At 39.3% G+C, this 9,860-nt stretch overlaps 1 protein-coding gene across 2 annotated transcripts in view; it reads right to left on the bottom strand.

Moving 5' to 3' along the window:
* The window catches only part of phf14 (PHD finger protein 14), a 99,869-nt gene that overhangs the window by 11,351 nt on the left and 78,658 nt on the right, over positions 1–9,860 (bottom strand). The gene's annotated exons all lie outside the window — the stretch shown is intronic.

Raw genomic sequence — 9,860 nt, 5'->3', positions numbered from 1 at the left:
CTAAATAAGATTTATTTGCTATTATATTAATAAACATGGAATAACTACTGGATGCTGGACTTCTGAAAAGCCTGTCAGTCTATAGACTATGAATATGAAAATCTGATATAAAGATACACACAGCTTTCATGGTCGTATTTCTAAGTATAAATTAAAATGAAATGATTAAATAGGAGTTGCTTTCATGCAATCAGTGTGTTGGTGTCGCAGTTTTCCCTTTTGAGGACAACTAGATTTTAAAATGCTAGAACTTCTGTTTGAGAGAAATATATTTCATTTCAGGAAAATGTAGATTTCAGAACTATGTATAATGGAAAGTGTACATAGGCTGTGTGTGTAAATGTTTAGCCTACTAAGAGTGTAACTGTTTGTAAGAGTGTGTGTGTGTGTGTGTGTGTGTGTGAGTGATTTAAAGCTCCTGTCGGAGTGGTGGATATGACACAAGTGCGTTTAGTCATATACACTCGGTTCATTAGGTGGTTGAGGCTGCGTGTTACATGCTACATTGAACCACCTCTGGCCCTGTCCTCCCTTCCTTCTCCTTTATTCTCTCTCTCTCTCTCTCTCTCTGTCTCTCCCTTGTTCTCGCAGGCCCAGTCAAAGCTAGTCTCCAGAAAGCACAATTAAACTTCATGACTGTGCATATTTGCGCTCCCCATTTCCGTTTATTACAAAGGGCGTTCATTAATCTGCCTTTTTTCCTCTCCCCCCCCCCCCCCCCAAGAATGCGTTTTCCATTTTAGTGAGGCGTGACGGATACCGAGGTGAATTTAAGCGAAGACGGCTAATTAAATCAGCGGTAAAACGCACAAGCCTACATCTGATAAGCCCTGATGCTTTGGGGGAAATATAACGGTGAGCGAAAGTACTTTCACTCCGTTTCCAATTTAGAGCATAATATTAAATCACAAATTAACACAAGCGCTCAGCCTCCGCAGGTAAATTGGTTGCCTTGTTCACTGCATGCTTGGTTTTACGGGGTGGCGTGGTGCGTCAGTGTGCTGCTGTGTGGGCTGGGACACTCTGAAAAACCCACAGTGTGGTAAGCGTACAGCACAGCTTTCCATACACCACAGTAACGGCTTTAGTTTACATTTCAAAATGGCCAGAAAATGGTGCAAGGCTGGTGATTTAATACAGTCTGCTGATGATCTCTCTTAAATGGGATCTTAGAATGGGGCTAAATTAAACAATAACTAGCAGAATTTACTAGCTTTTAATTATATGCAAATTTAATACCTGCCCCCTAGAGTATTTTTTTCTTTCTTTTCTCTTTCATATTTTTTTTATTATACAGAAGGCTATATATATATATATATATATATATATATATATATATATATATATTTTTTTGTGATGGGATTATCCTGTTTTTTTTTTTTAAACATTCAAATATATTAATGTTCATACTGGGAGTGTTCAGGAGAAATGGCTGCACTGGTGGAAATAGAAGTGTAAAATCTGTTACTGGACTGAGGAGGAGGAGGAAGTTTGTGCAGAAACTACACAAGGTTCTGGAAGAACCCAAAGAATCTGGAAAAAAAAAAATGTGCATTTCATCCGTGACAAGCAGATAGCAGTCCCCCGACCCTCATTAACAAGATTTATAGCAGCTGAGAGATACCCTCCAGTACAGATGCATTTGTAACTCTGTGTCCCTATTTGAAAATGTGTGTGCTAGAGGGGAAAAAAAAAAAAAAAAAAAAAACTTCCATTAAAATATAAAAAGGATGCACAAGTGAAGACTGGTTTCAATTTTTAGAATCCAAACAGTAACCTGGTTTAACATGCTAAAACAGCTTAATATTGGTAAAAAAAAAATCCAATATGTCACATGCTAACTAGAAAATCCTAGCAGACAAAGAGAAAAAATTAAGTTTTACCATAAAACCTCTAGCATATGTTGGCTTTATTTATTATATATATATATATATATATATATATATATATATATATATATATATATATATATTTAGCTTTATTTACTGTTCATTAACTGACGAGTTTATACAGCATATGTGCATATAAAAACTGGTCTTTACATTTTTATTTCTGTCATAAAAGAAAAACTTGTCTCCCCTATTTCCAACACAATATACTCAATATATATAAAGAGTGATGTACAGCACATCCTACCCTGCAAACAACCTACTCGTTCTTTCCCCAAGATGTGCACCAAGCAACAGAAAGAAAGCACCAAGGCAAAATTCTGTTGTGACTGCTACTTAATAATCAGCTCCTCTTTTTTTTTTTTTTTTTTTTGCCAACCAAAGACACCAGAGTGCCACCTTCTAGCTTTCTTTTGGGTCACAAAACCGAGGCTCTTAATTTCACAGGTCTAAGTTCATCTAGATAAAGTCAACATGAAGGTAGATGAAAGTAAACACTACCAGAAGCAAATGCCAGTCTTTCACCTCATACATCCTTTCCTCCTTCAGTGGCTTTTTTTTTTTAATTTGTATTTGTGGTTTGAATGATGCTTCATGTCATGCCTTAGAACATCCTTATCTATGATAAAATCACTGTAACATATGCCCGCTCATGGGTTATTGCTTTAATTTGCAGCTTCCATACATTTAAATGAAAGTCAGCTGATTGAGGAGGCGGTTAAATTCATCTAGGACAGTCTTTGTGCTCTTTAGTTTCCCCTCCATGTCTGTGTTTTTTCTCCCAAAACATCGTCCCAGACCTGTGAAGGCCACTATGTCACAGAACCCAGCACTATACAGAGGAGCGACTGTAAAGTCCCGGACAAAACATGAACTTTTCATCCACTGGTCTGAGCTTTGTAGGTTTTGGCCTGCGTATGACTGATCCATTCCTCAACGCAGCCGCGTATACGAGACCACCAGTGCAGGCTTATTAAAATCTATTCAGGGCTGAGTAATGGGGCAGGACCATCACCTTCACTCTTGTTTACTCCATAAATTGGCCCCCGAGAGAGGAGGAAGGCGTATGGCTCGCCTAGTTAAAGTGATAGAGGTGACGCGGCTGCATTGATTTTCCCTCCATCTTCATAAACTCCTAGTGCCTAGTGGAACAGTGAGGGCCGCTGTTTGAACTCCGGGCTAACACCCTACGGACAGGTCCCCAAAGGTCCCTTACTGCCTCTCTAAATCATGCTAACCTTTAGTCAACATCGTGGCCATGAGTGTAACAAGCAAAAGATGTCCACCTACACTATGGTACTCTAGAGTCCTATTGCCCTTGACTTCAAGAGCTTTTAGACCAAACTTTATTCATTTCACCCTCAAAAGTGTGTCTGGATGGAGTGTACAGGTTAAGAACTGAGAAAGTCGACTAACGACACAACTGCTTTGTAGATTTTGGATGTATTTTGGATGCATTTTGGCTCCCTGTGTGTGTGTCACTCTATTACACATTTAGGATATCCCAGAAGAGAACCAGATTCGATGCAGGGATTAGCAGATCAGAGATGACATTGTCACACAGAACAATGTAAAAGAGAAAATGCTGGCATAGCATAATGTATTTTCCATTATATCAGCTACAGTTAACAGTCAACATTCTGGCTTTTATGCTAGTTTTGCACTTCTTTGCTCTACACTCGGCTTTGAACTTTGTGTAATATACAGCATTACGCTAGAATTTATACTCTGTCAATTTTCAGCTACACTATATTGCCAAAAGTGGGTTGTGGTTCTTCCCCAAACTGGTGCCACAAAGTTGGAAGCATACAATTGTTTAGAATGTCTTTGTATGCTGTAGCATTACAGTTTCCCTTCACTGGAGCTAAGGGACCAAAACCTTTTCCAGCATGACAATGCCCCTGTGCACAAAACGAGGTCAAGGTTAGTGCTGAAGAACTCCTGCACAAATCCTTGACCTCAACCCCACTGAACACACTGATGAATAGGAACTCTGACATCACTAATGCGCTGGTGGCTGAATGGACAGAAATCCCCACAGCCACGTTCCAAAATCTAGTGGAAAGCCTTCCCAGAAGAGTGGAGGTTATTTTAACAGCAAATGGGGACTAAATCTGGAGTGGGATGTTCAAAGCACATATGGGTGTGATGGTCAGTTGTCCAGAAACTTCCGGTCATATAGTGTGTATGTACTCTGTAAGTACTGTATAATTGTGCCTTTATAGCAGTCTGGACACTTTCTTTTAGGTGCATGTTTTTTCCTCTAGGTTTTAGAATGTATTGAAAAAGATCTCACTGTTTTGTTTATTATTTTGCTGTTACTCATCCTAATGCTAATTCTCTAGCATCAAGCTTCTATTTCTAGATTTTGCAATAAATTTGCATCGAAACGACAAATCTCATGGCTAGTCTCTTTCATTTATGTTACGACCCTCACTTCCCACTGGCACCACAAGCCTGATGTTAGTTTATTTTTAGACATATAAACAAAGGGTAGTAATAAGATCTAGTGAGAAAAGTGGCAGTACTTTGCCACAGTGCTTCTCTCAAGTGTGAATTTATGTCATATCTGTTCCACAGAATGAGTCGACTGCAGCATAGCGCTTTCAGAGCTTGAATATGAGGGGAAAAAAATTTTAATTAAATATTTCAGTATAAATGGCTTGGTATTCATTTGCTACTGACATTTAGCACTGAAAATTATAGAATACTTAACACACAGAAATGCATTGTGGCAGTAATAATGATGCTACATACATTTTTTTAAAACTCTGATCATTCTTTTTCATTCACATCAAGATGCTGAGCGAACAGCACCCAGACCGATGAGTAATGATCTCCATTTTCTCTTTCAATTTCCCATCCACAGTAAAGCAGCCAGACTGAGGCACTTAATTAAGTTAATTAGGCTAACTTAATTAGGCCGTTTTGCAGGTCAGTGTGCGAGTGGTCTGATTGATGAGTGCGCTTGTAAAGGTAATCGCCTTTAGAACCGGGTTTAACAAACAGCATGTTAACTGCGGGATCATAAATACCGCCGAAGTGCTTAGTGCAGGGCCCGACTGACGTGTAAAATCTTGTGCTTTTAACAACCGAGTCAATAAATTTGACAAGTTACAATGGAATTCTCAAGGTCACAAAATGGATTCAAAGACAAACTCGGTTTGTTCACAAGCAGCCACTTGATTGTGATTGAGCTGAGTTGACTGAGTGTGAATTAAAAATGATTTTTTTTTTTTTTTGACTCAAGTCTGCTGGGCAGCTAAACTTTTCTCACTATTCTCTTCCTCTCCTCTGGGCATTTTAATCACATTTGAGCCTTCAAAAGCAGTGCAGCTCCCTGGAACTCTTCATATGCCATGGGCATTCCTGTTTATCGTGTCTTGACTCAAGTGTGTGCAGTTGCTGAACTCTTCCCGTGCTTTCTGAGTTCTCTGGGTATTACAGAGCCTTGTGGTGCTTTAAAAACAGAGCCGATATGCCCGAACCTTTCATCATGGGAGTGTAAATAAAGCTCAAACAAGCCCCGCTCTGGGTTCTGACGGGCTCTCAAATTAAAGGCCATCCATATATTACAGGAGAACTGTCGTTTTACTGCCTGAATCAATTCTTCGAGGCTCTGGAGGTGATGGCACTGGAAGGCGGCCCCCGATGGCTGGAGGTTTATCTAACATGTGCAGGCAGGGGAATACGCAGCCAGTGTAATGAACTCAACTCCACCTAATAAAGGCTTTACTGCAGCGCACTGACCCCATCACACCCTGCATATGCCTCCATGTCCATAAAACAAACATGATATATCTTTTTTTTTTTTTTTTTTCTTAAGACTTCTTATTCTTTTTTGTTTAATACAGGCAGACATAATTAAGGGATTTTATGATACAGAGGGTGCACACTGACAAGTTGTCCATGGAGAAACAGATTTAGCAATTTTTTTTATATTATTATTAATCAAGACCTGAGAAGCAGAAACCCATCTTCGGTGACCTTTAAAAAGCGTTAAGAGAGAAAGTTAGAGAGGGACAACTTAGCGAGACGGATCAAATCACGCTGTGCATCACGAGTATCTTGTCTCAAGCCTGCGTATAACAGTGCCCCGGCCGTGATTCATGTGCGGTGTTTTGCCCCGTGCTTTGATCGAGATGTAGCGTATGAGAAGATGGCGGTGCAGCGCGTGAGCCTCTCTCATTTCTCTAAATGCTTCTCTGCTCTCATCTAGAAGTCAAGGCTGGAAGGGATAACAAATCACCTCTTCGGTTCCACATTTCACTACTGCTGCTTCTTCATTTGCCAGCTGCCAGTGAGAGAGAGTGACGTACATCTTTAATGTCGATCCCCCCCTCCACCTCAGACAGAAGTTGAATCACAGCTGCGTTTTAAAATGGTGTTAAAAAAATGCGTGTGGACCAATTGCAGGTATGGCTGCAGTGGTATTTGCAATATATTACAGAACTTAAAGCATCACATTCGTAACAAGCTCTTTGGTTAAACATAATCAATGAAGGAATTTAACTACTATCAGCTGCATTCAAGGCTCACATAAGAAAAAAAGCCTGGCAATGTTTGTGGTGACGATGACTAATGTACGTAGCTTTCTCTACAATACAGCAATGAACCATAACACCACCAAGCAGACGTAAACAGCGGTTAAATTGTTGGGGCAGTGGGGATTGGGTGGTTCTCATCTCTTCAGAGTCCGTGGTGCTGTTCAAAAGTAATACCTTGAACTTCCACTACGAAATAAACTTAACCTACCGTGAATTGTCTCATTTATAGTCATAAACTAATAATTAATGGTGAAGCACCGAACAGTAACTGTTTTCACTGTTCTGTCATGTTAGTTACTGAATTGGACCTTTGTAAGTAAGGAATTTTAGGTTACTTGACCTTTACAAATGTTTACTTGAGTACCCCTGGTTTATATGAATGACAATTTGAGGTGAGCTCTGGTACTGTAATTTGATTACAACGTAAATCACAGCATGGCATGATGACAAAATATAGTTTCACTCTGCTTTATAGAGAAATGGTTTCATTTTACAATTGTACAATGTGTTCTTTCACTCAAAACTACTGTTAACTCTCATATACATTTAATCATTAAATCAAAATCAATTTTTTTGCTAATTCAGAGTCTTTCCTGTATCCTGTATCTTTGCTAGAAAAGAATAAGAAGATATTTGAATATTATTTTGATGCCAAACTGAATATTGAAAATGTAACATCTGTCCACCCAATTAGAGTTAGTCAAATTAAGCCCTTAGGACATGAACAGATTTACATGATATGAATGTTATGAACTCATTATAATAACACATCAATTAAAAAGTTCTTTTCCCACCTCCTAAACTTGATTCTTGATCAAACCACAACTATACCAACACATGTCTCTGAAATCTGACAGAATTTAATGGGGTCGGTCAGAGATTTACTGACCAGAAGTTCCAGTAATTTCTTAGTTGTCTTAATATTTAAGTTTTAGGTATACTTAAGACTTGTAGGTCCTTATTAAAATGGAACAAAAAGTCACTATAAACTGCATAGTAGCAGGATATAGGATGCAAACATCCTACTCATCTTTGTAAAATCAAATAACTGCCAACAAGTAATGGGAGTCATCAAATGGGAGTAATGGGTGTCATCAAAAAATATAATAGTATTTCTAAGAAAATTCCTAAGCAAGCTTGTCCTACATTTGCTACACTGTTTAACTGTTTATGTGCGTAACTGTAATTGCCTACGGTTTTTATTGTCATTGCATATACTTTTATGTGACCTTTTAATCATTAAACACAATTATTAAACTGACTGTGATCGTGGAAGGAGTGTGACGACTACACCCAACTGGAGCCAGATTCACAAAATTGGATTCAATTAATTCAATTATTTAACACTTTAAAATTTTCCCCAAACACATTTGGTGTATTCTGTTCAAATAAAATGGCAGAACTTTAAGAATGTTGCTGTTTTTGAAATGGCTTCACTGAGGACAACAGTCACACCATGTGGGAAACGGGAAATGCTCTGAATAAACGTTTGATATGCATCTGTTTTACATTAGGTAAGAAACGATTTTGAATTTTACCCCAAATGCCCCCAACCCCAATGGTTTTAGAACATCTGGGTAGTGATATTTTACTTTTTATGATGGTTCTTTGATGGATTAACACTTCTAAAGCCTCTTCTGAAATGGAAACGATGTAGGCCAGGGATTCTTCGAGATTGTCCTTGCTGGTGAACCAAAAGTCCAGGGGGTTGAGCTGGACCTGAGCCAACACCTCCTATAACCCTATCCCTGACCCCTAACCCATGAGACACTCTACAACACAATGATCAACAACACACTTATTCACTTGAAACAAACTGAGTTTTCTCCACCCCTTGGTTTGACTCTGCCAAGGTAGGAGGAGCTGGATCAGGTCCGACTCCACCCCCTGAACTCTTGGTTCTGCAGTGATGGGTACGTGGATTTTCACAGAGGTATAAACCTAAAAAACTCTTCATGAGTGTATGACATACAGTGTTGATATTAGCACATGGCTAGTTGCAACAGTTATCCTGGGCAGGTTGTTAAAAGGAAATAGCAGGAAAAGAAAACAATGATATTGATCCATGCCTAAAATTCAAGCTAGACAAAGATACCAGGCGGCAGCTACAACAGAAAATCTGCTAGAACTGAAAAATGTGTATGCCAGAGAGAGAGCGAAGAGTGTGTAGCCCAATTTTCGCCGGCTGTGTGTAAGCGTGTGATTAAACGGGATTGCGTCTGGGCTTTCAGGCTCTCTGGGGATTGGAGCGGTTCCCCCTGCAGGCTGCCAGAGAACTCGTTTAAAAAGTGAAGGCTTGCTTAATCCGCCGTATGCCTCCCACTGTCTAAATCTCCTTTCTCTACCTCCGCTCGGTGCTTTTGTTCACAGCCGCTTAGCCCTTGTGTTGTAGCAGCAGGTCATCATTCTTATGCTTTCTTCTGCGCTTTTGACTTACAACACCTAACACGGCACACGACGGGGGTCAACTGTCGATTTAATTCTTAGAACTACCATGTTATAAAAGCCAGGATTTGAGAGAAATGTATTTCCTATACAGCACCAGTTCACTCGTTTAGTTGTATAACTCTAGAATTGAAAAATAAAGTGTAAGTACAATATGCAATCAGACAACCATATCCTTACAACGATTAGCCAGGACTTGTCATTTCCACTTTAATTAAATGTGGATGGAATAAAAAAAGATAAAATACCTTGGGGAAAAAAAAAAAAAGGTTATTTACTTGTTTTCTTATTTTCATATCAAAACCAAAAATAAAAATGAACACAACGTACATGGACCATCATGGCCCTTGTAGTCAAACCACAAAACAAATGTCTCTATCGTCTTTAACCTTTTGATGTTACAGCTAAACAGTAATCCTGTGTTGCTGTTCCCGCCATGCAGACATCCCACTATGCCTTTTACATTCCACTTTCTCTTTGGCAACATCAATTAACCTCCATTTTCCATGCAGATAGAGCCTGGCAGGCCCAGGCTGGCCTTTTAAAGATAAATTGAAAAGCGGGTACATTTATTAACTTAATTAGGTTTGGAAGTTGAAACACATTGCCTTTGATTCAATGAGGGGAAAAAAATGTGACTGGCGGAAACATCACTGACGGCTGGACGTACAATTCTGAAGGAAAGACATTAAAAAATGAATATGGAAGGCAAGGTTTGAGTCAACAGCGTGCTTTGTCTCCAGATTTGAGGTAAGAGCTTTTGCCAGACAGGTATTCTAAAAGAAATGATGGCACTGAGCTCTGAGTCACTGTCGCATGGTTAAAGCAGATATCGGAGAATTAAAGTGGTGGATAATTTCCCCCTGACCGCACTATCATTAGAGTGTCCTTAAAATTTCAAACACAGGCCACTTTGCTTTGATCCATCATTAATGGAGCCAAAGACATGCATATGCCACATCTTGGGAGTAAGCAGTAT

This window comes from Pangasianodon hypophthalmus, chromosome 29, assembly GCF_027358585.1.
Source record: "Pangasianodon hypophthalmus isolate fPanHyp1 chromosome 29, fPanHyp1.pri, whole genome shotgun sequence".
NCBI classification, from domain to species: domain Eukaryota; kingdom Metazoa; phylum Chordata; class Actinopteri; order Siluriformes; family Pangasiidae; genus Pangasianodon; species Pangasianodon hypophthalmus.
The sequence above is the reverse complement of the archived record's forward strand: the minus strand, read 5'-3'. Positions and strand labels throughout refer to the sequence as shown.